At 44.8% G+C, this 8725-nt stretch overlaps 1 long non-coding RNA gene across 1 annotated transcript in view; it reads right to left on the reverse strand.

Annotated features, from left to right (window-relative positions):
• Positions 1 to 8725, reverse strand: part of LOC103588204 — a 23281-nt gene extending 14556 nt beyond the window's left edge. Inside the window, exon 1 of the long non-coding RNA XR_550291.1 lies at positions 8647 to 8725. This is a non-coding gene — a long non-coding RNA (uncharacterized LOC103588204). The remainder of the gene's footprint in view (positions 1 to 8646) is intronic.

Here is an 8725-nt window from a genome sequence, read left to right on the forward strand (position 1 = left end):
GCCCGCACCTCGCTCAGCCAGTGAGCGGCCGGTCTGTATGTGGGATCCGAACCCTCGGCGGGAGCGCCGCCGCACCTCCCAAGCAGCGCACTATCGCAGTGCGCCACTGGGCCGGCCCAAAGACTTGCTACTTAAACCAAGGGACTCTGTTATTTAAAGAAAATCGATGATAAAGCCACTTGTAATGGGGGAATAATCAACTTCCTTTTTTTTTTTTTTTTTTAAAGATGACCGGTAAGGGGATTTTAACCCTTAGCTTGGTGTTGTCAGCACCACGCTCAGCCAGTGAGCTAATCAGCCATCCCTATATAGGATCCAAACCCGTGGCCTTGGTGTTATCAGCACCGCACTCTCCTGAGTGAGCCACGGGCCGGCCCTATCAACTACCTTTTTAATGAATATAAATTTTTATATTCTGTTTCCTTTAAGCAGGAGACACCTGGCTCACATCTACACCTAGCCTCATTATCACTTGAGCAATCCTATTTCATGCTGTCTGAAGCTCTCAATCAGACTAAAAGGAGATCAAATAAACTGATATAATCCAGCTTTTCTGGACAAGTTTTATAAGTACTGACTGTGACCTATTTTTAATGTCAGATGGTAGGAAAGTTCCCTAATAATGGAGTCCTGGAGGGCAGCCAATACTCCATAGAAGACAGACGCTGGGCTTTTCCACTCCCTTCAGTTGATATGGGATAGTTAAGTAAGACAAGGGTTCCTGAGTGGGGAGCTGACTGCTGGGTGAACAACTATCTCCAGAGCACACCTTCAATGTAAAACCTGAAGCAACAAAGTTGTTGTCCTCTGTGAACTGGCACAGGGATGAGTCCTAGTCAGAGATGCTGGGCACACAGTAGGCATCTGATAAGCACTTGTTAATTGGCCCTAACATAAAAATATGACTCAAGAGACAGGTTTCAGAAGTTCTGGCCAGGGAGACAGTTTAGGGCAGAAGGAAAGACTCAGTGTAGCACTGGTTTATAAAAGGAACAGGCAGTGCTGTCACTTCTAACCTCCCAGAATAATAAAAGGGCAGAAAGAGGCCAAGACAGTGATTTTGTCAAAGGTTAAAAGTTTCATATTAGGGCTGGCTGGTTAGGTTAGCTCAGTTGGTTAGAGCATGGTATTGGTAACAACAAGGTCAAGAGTTCAGATCCCCATACCATTAATAAATAAATAAATAAATAAATAAAGTTTCGTAGCATTTCATGGATTTAGTAGGGTTGCCAGATTTAGCAAATAAAAATACAGCATACTCAGTTAAATTTGAATTTCAGATAAATACTGAATAATTTTTTATGTATGCCTAAATATTACATGAGACAGACATACTTAAAAATTATTTGGTGTTTATCTGAAATTCAAATTTAATTGGGCATCCTGTATTTAATCTGGTAATCTTACTCTAGTGAGAGTAGAAAGACAGTGAATCACAGACCTCTTCCTCCATTAAGGTTTCTGAAACATTGTCCACAGAGATGCTTAAGGAGTTTAGATGTGGACAATGAAGAATCTACTTTCTTAAGAGTGAGAAAAGACATTGATCAGAGTTGCCTGCTCCTAGGCCACAGTGAACGGAAGGACAAAAGAATAATGCAATCAGAACAGGTTTTTCAACCTCAGCACTACTGACGTTTTGGGCCAGATAATCCTCTGGTGTGGGGGATTTCCTGTGCATTCTAGGATGTTTCACATGCTAGTAGCACCCCCTTAGTTGGGACAGTCAAAAAAGCCTCCAAGTATTGCAAAATATCCCCTGGGGGCAAAATCTCCTCCAGTTGAAATCACTGAGTTAGAAGAAATGGTCAAATAAACAGAAAGTGTCACATCCATTAACCAGTGATCATATAACAAAAGATTGCTCTCAAGGTAGACGTTCTCAGCTCAGTCTTGGGTCCCACAAAGCCCATAACAGAGAGAAGACCTAGTCATTTCAGCTAAGACAATCAGAAGCCCTTCAGCTGCCAGAAGAGCTAGAGAAGAATCTTTGGGGGAGCCAAGCCAGTGAAGCTCTGCATGGCCATGCACACATCACAGTAAGCAGTGCATTGCACCCGGCCTTTGAAGACGTTCCTTTTAAGTTAACCTCCCCTCCAACTAAACTTTTTCCAAATCTTTTCCTGCCATTTGGAAGTTGAGTGATTCTCAGCTGAAAAGGCCTGTATATATGAGGTGCAGATGGCAGCAGTTACAGCCCTCACCAGATGCTACGGTCTCTAATTTGATTGAAAGGATATAATTAGACAACAGAAACACTTTAATGAAAGAGCAAAACATGGAGGGAGGGAAGGATTGAAGGTCCTTAACTGATGCCAAAACACCCACCAGTAATAGAGGCTTTGAGTCTGGGGAAAGGGAAGGGGAAAGCCCCTTAAAAGGACAGTCCCCATCCTGTTTATTTCCCCATAGACATAAGAATAGGGATTTTATTATTGTAGATTTCCACTGTATTTTATGTGGGAACAATCTGATTAGAACCAGAAGAGACTTCGGAAGAACATCAAAGAAAAACAAATATGGCTTCTGTGGTCATTATTAAAAATATTTTTACCAGCCCAATAATTTTCTTTGAAGATGAATTTTTATAGATTGAACAGCAGCAAGTAATTTACATACTGTGATGGGATTGGTTAACAATCTCTACTATTCTAGAAGAGAACTACTTGGTCGCCATGTTTTCATCCAACTTTAGGACATTAAGGAACGTGCACAGCCATTTAATACAACTGTTTCGAAGGTATAAAGGAACCATGCAGAGTCAGTCACACCTCCTGATAGCTACAAGCATTATGAATCTTTAAAAGTTGCCTATGCTGCTTTTACTATTTCCTAGCTTTAAAACTTTGAGTTTGAGTATACTATTCTCGTTCTAACCAAGAATCTGACCAAACTGAAAGAAATCCAGCCCTCAAAGTCTGCAGTTGCTAACGTGGTGTGACACTTGGGTTTGGAAGTGGCTGCAGCCTCCTCAGCCCACTAGAAGCAGGGCCCCACCCTTGTGGTAAATTGAACAATAAAAGTTTAATGCTTCGGCTCCTTGCCAGGGATTAAATCCATGGCAAGGGAAACTAGAAGCTGGGCCCAGCAGAGGGGCAGCCCTGAAAGGGTCTTGTTGTACAACTGGGAGAGAGAAAGGCAACTTTGCACGTGAGGTAGCCTAAAATCTTTTGTCTGCCAAGGTGCTTCTTCGCACCCAGCTGTGTTCCTCTTCAAATGGGTACAAGTCCAGGCTAGGGGGGTATTTACCCAGAAAGAGGATTTTTAAAAAGGAGGGTGAGGGGAGAAATCCCCTTAGAGGAGAATGAGGCAAGTTTCTACAGAGTGATTATATGTGAGGCATATGGCCACCCATCTGACATTTCTGTAAATGGCCTCTTTCCTTTCCCTTCCCTGTTCAGTCTGAATCCAGACAATGTGTCACAAGGTGAGGTCTGGAGAAAAAGAACTGACATCTTGGGAGGAAGACAATAAAGAAAATAGAGGGAAGGAAAAATAGAGTGACCTCGGACTGTTCCTCCTAGACTAATACTTCCAGGTTCCAGCTGGATTCTCAAGGTCAAGCTGAACGTTTAAGGAACACTTGTCATCGTTCTTACCCATGCAGAGTGCACAGTGAGCCAGCCAGAAACTAATCTGCCAGATGGTGCTGGGGGTCTTGAGGAGATCTCACCTTAGGTCGTTTTCTAAGAGACACATTTACTTCCTCCTATGTTGTTCTCATTCAGGAGGCAAAAACTTAGGCAAAAGCTACAGATCCAAACTTCCGGCCTCTCTCAAGTGTTTTGCATTAACTGTTCCACAGTACAAACACAATCAACTTGGTATGTTTGAATGTTTCATTTTGTTTTTCAAAAATGTTTTAATTGAAACAAAATAATCAGCCATGCTAAGCACATTGTTATTTTTTAGAGACCACTTTAAATATGACAATATAACCAAGGAAATAAAAATTAACTGCTTAGGAAATTAACAGAAGTTTGTTTTCTTTTTTTTTCCCCCTGGATGTTTTTCTGTCTCAGTGCTGGTGCCACCTGCTGCCTGGGCTTTCTTCTGAGAGAACCAAGGAAATAAAAATTAACTGCTTAGGAAATTAACAGAAGTTTGTTTTCTTTTTTTTTCCCCCCTGGATGTTTTTCTGTCTCAGTGCTGGTGCCACCTGCTGCCTGGGCTTTCTTCTGAGAAACAGATCTCTTAATGGTTTGTTCCAAGCAACATCTGCAGACATAGTTGAACAAACCATAGGCCAGTTCTGAAGCAGACACTATTTTCTTTATGTAATGCACACTGGATCACACCAAACTTCTCTTTAAAACTTTTTAAAAAGTCTAATTAAAATCCAAATGTATGTGCATAAACTTTCCCCTATATATCTTTTTTAAAAATTGTGGTAAAATATATAATAAAATTTACCATTTTAACCATTTTCTCCACATGTATCTTAAAATTAGTTAACAGAATATGGTAAAAGGTTCACTCATTCACCAAAATCAAGCCTCCTTGTCACCTTTTCCAGACCAGTGAACACTGAAAAAAATTAGTAGACACGGACCTAGAACAGGACTTGGCAAAGTACAGCCTGCAGAATGAATGTGGCCCACTGACTATTTTTGTATGGCCACAAGCTAAGACTGGGTTTTTAATTTTTTAATTTAAAAATAACAAAAAAATATTTTGTGCCATAAAAATTATTATGAAATTCAAATTTTGTGTCCATAAAGTTTTATTAGAACACAGCCATGCCTATTCATTTATATTTTGTCTATGGCTGCTTTTGCCCTACAAAGTCAGAGTTGAGTAATAGCAACAGAGAAAGTATGTGGCCCACAAAGCCCAAATTATTTACTGTCTAACCCTTAACAAAAAGTGTTTGCCCACATCTGACCTAGAGCTTCAGGTGGCATTCCAGGCTCAATAATTCTAAACCAAAGATGATATATTGCCCATCACCAAAAATCCCTAATCTGTATATTGTGAAGCTATTTAAAGCAATATATTTTATCTTAATCATTTATTGCTTTTGCACCAACTATGCTAAACCATGAGTGTGTCAATAATATCTATATTGAGTACACCAACTTGCTGTTTATTAGTAGTAAGCCTACACGGAACACCTTCTTGCTTTTAAGATTTATAAAAGGGCTCACTGCATATCTCAAAGACTTAAAGAGTTTCTCAAGGGGCCAAAACAAATTTTCATAAAAGGATCAGAGTCTTTGATACCAGGTCAAAATGGTGTTTCTTAAAATGCTTAGAGAATACAAATAATTGGTATGCATGTTGGTCTGCTTCACTCCTTCACTGCTTCAGCCCCAAAGTTGCACACAGGTAATCCTATTTGCATTAATGAAGTCCCTAAGAGCAGCAGGACTCTGTAGAGAGGAATGAAGATCTTGCTGTTTACTCAACTCATAGGTTTTATGGTAAGACATACCTCTGGCTAATGGGACAAATTCCATACTAGGAGTTAGAGGAGAATGAGTATCAATTTATAAACTTATAAAAGGCTATTCACAGTAAAGGTAACCAGACTGGAGAAGCTCTGTTGAAGCACACCTGATAGCCCCCAAATGTAGGAAAACATCCGAGCAAGAAGTTTGTCTAAGGCAGTTTGCTTTAGGTGAAGAACTCAAGTAGCCCAAGTCCACCCAGCCTTCTCTTTTCTTCCTACCTGTCACCTCTCCTCTGTGGGTTAGTAAATTCCAGGTGGGAGCCCATTACAGACAACCCATCAGCCCCATGGCCCTGGCTGCCTTCCTTCCTGAGAGAAGAGTCTAGATTCACCATTAACCTCTATCATCCTTGTCAATTGTGAAGGAGGGGAGAGAATGTTAAAGGAAGAATGAAGAGAAGGGAGATCATTTGGGGTTGGCTACACACTGTAATTAGAAGTATCCTTGATGGGGAATGAGCTAACTGTTTTTATAAAGTCAGCATTCAAAAATGCAAACCACCAGTAATTTAAATATTACAAAATTGTGCAAAATATAAGTATTGAAATAATTTTTTCCATCCACAAAATTTTAGAGAAAATTACAGTATCAAAAAATATAAAATGGCAAGCTTGGCATATCCTCAGAATAAAACGCGTTTTTTATTGGAAAGGATTTTTAAAATAGTTGGTAGGCTCTAGACAGGATGTGATGCTGAAGACCATGTAGTATCCCCTTAAAATTGCTTTTGGAACTAGTGAGGAAAAGTCACAAAAGCAGCAATGCACCAGGATGGTAGGAAACCAAGCAGGCAAGGCTCACTGAATTGGGAACTTGGGCCACTTATCACAAATCATTTCACAATGGTTGTTTATTTGCCCCCATCTCTGACTCTTAAATAAAAGCACATCAAGATTTGGGGTTCAAACTACATAAGACTTGCTGCATTTGACCACAGCAAAGAAAAGGTGCCTGGGGAGAGGATGCCATCTTCCAACAAGCACAAGCACAGAGTTGGCTCACTTGACACTCTTTTTTTTTTTTTAAAGATGACCAGTAAGGGGATCTTAACCCTTGACTTGGTGTTGTCAGCACCAAGCTCACCCAGTGAGCCAACCGGCCATCCCTATATGGGATCCGAACCCGTGGCCTTGGTGTTATCAGCACCACACTCTCCCGTGTGAGCCACAGGCCAGCCCCACTTGACACTCTTCAGAACTATTATTCTCCCCTTTCCAGAAGAAGAACCAGTCTATTTCTACCCATACCTCTCTCTCCGTAGAGGACATTAAATCCTGACCACACAGATGGCAAAGTGGAACTAAGGGGTTACTAGGTTACAGTTATGTTGACATATCCTGGCTCTCAGAATGTCCCTCCCTCACTCCTAACACATGGCAAACAGCAGAAGTTATCAAATTGTACAAGTCCCATAGAAGGCAGCGATCACTCAGAAACCACTTACTGAACCTCAGGTTTACAGCAGTAGGAGACCCCAGTTCTACTGATCTTAAGCCAAGCTTTGCCTTTTACAGGGATTAATCAGACAGGACGCTCATAGCATTCCCAGGGTAAACGAGGTGTCTAGCACTTGATGAACTATGAAGCACTACTAAAAGTATCATTAAAATGTTTATTGACTGCCTTCTATATGTGGGTGTATTACCTACAGTATATTATTTAATCTTCACAACACCCTGCAAGGAAGTTACCATTATCCCCCCTTTACAGACGAGGAAACTGAGGCTCAGAGAGTTGAAAGCATGGCCCAAAGGCACACAGTAAGCAAGGACACCAAGTCCTAGCTTTTTCACTAATCTAAGCTGGTGAGTAAACAAACCAACTCTGAGTTTTCTTTCACCAGCAAAATCCTCTTTCTTTCCAACGTCACAGTCTGCGACTTTGGGTGGAGAACCCAGAGGCCGGTTTTCCTACTGGGGCAGACTGGTAATGAATTCTTCCCTTCCCTTTCACAAATGTCTGATGCTCTACACCAAAACAACCTGCAGAGAAGCATAACTGGGCCAGGCGACGCCCTCTTGCCTGCTCTTCAACTTGGAAAGGATCCTGCTGCAAAGAAGGGTGTGTGTGGAAGCTAAGCAAACTCCCAGCTTCCATCCTGGTCCAGGACCCCACCTCGGGAAGACCTGGCCTTGCCCTTGGCCTGGGGAGCAGTGACCTGTTAAACTGTGGGGTACCAGCTACCATAAATAAATAAACAAAATAAAGTGTGGGGTTACCCAGGACACGGGGCTCAGTGTTGCACCCTCAGTTGGATCACCCTAAGCTCTGTAGGAAAGAAGTTTCCCATCGCCCCTTCCTGTCTTCCTCTCCCCCTACTGAGCGTCACCTCAGTCACGGGGAAGTTCAAAGCGACCCGGGACGAGGAGGAAGGTGGGGGGGCACGTAATGAGAGACGTCCCAGCTGAGTACAGGGGGTCGTCCCAGGACCTGCCTCCAGCCGGGCGGGCAAGTCAACCCGGCTCCTCTCGAGGAAGAAGTTACAGTGTCCGCCAAGTGGGCGCAGCCGGACCCTAGCAGAGGGGCTGGGCTCCCGCTCCTCTCGCCTCCGCACCCGCTCCTGTGCGGGGAGGAGCCGGGGTCCACCGCTGTAGGAGGGAGGAAGGGCTGGGGGCCGCGGGGGCGTTGTAGTAAGGCTCGGGGAGGGCATCCTGATGCCGGGGGTTGTCGCTGAGGGTCTTGGGGAGGAGGTGCAAGGTCCTGAAAAGGGGGGGTCTTCCCGGCCCGAGGTGCGTCGCTGAGAGACTTGGGGACGGGACCCCAGGAGGTACTAGGGCGCAGGGGGCGTCCCGGCCCGGGGGCAGTCGCTGAGAGACTCGGGCAGCGGATTTCAGGTCGTGAGACACAGGAGACATCTCAACCAGGGGGGCGTCGCCAAGGGGCCTGGAGAAGGGGTCCTGGGGAGTTACTGAGACAGAGAGGGCGTCCTGGCCTGGGGGGCGTCACCGAGGAGTATCAGGTCCTGAGGCAGAGGGGACACCAGTCGGGCCCCGGGGCATCGCTGAGAAGCCTGGGGGTGTCCTGGGTCCCGAGGCTGGGGTCCGTCCCCGCCCGAGGGGCGTCGCTGAGGGGCCTGGGGAGCGAGTCCCAGAAGGTACCGAGGCAGGAGGCAGTGGGCCCCCCAGGCTGGCCGGCCCGCGTCGCCCCTCGGGCGGGCTCGGCGCAGGACGGGCGCCGGGGGTCGCTCACTCACCGGGTCCGGGGCCGAGGTCGGGGCTGGGCGCTGGCCGGGCCGCCAGCGTGAGCGCGGCGGCGGAGAGCAGGGCGAGGCG

The sequence above is a fragment of the Galeopterus variegatus genome, unplaced genomic scaffold, assembly GCF_000696425.1.
Source record: "Galeopterus variegatus unplaced genomic scaffold, G_variegatus-3.0.2 Scaffold535, whole genome shotgun sequence".
NCBI classification, from domain to species: Eukaryota; Metazoa; Chordata; class Mammalia; order Dermoptera; family Cynocephalidae; genus Galeopterus; species Galeopterus variegatus.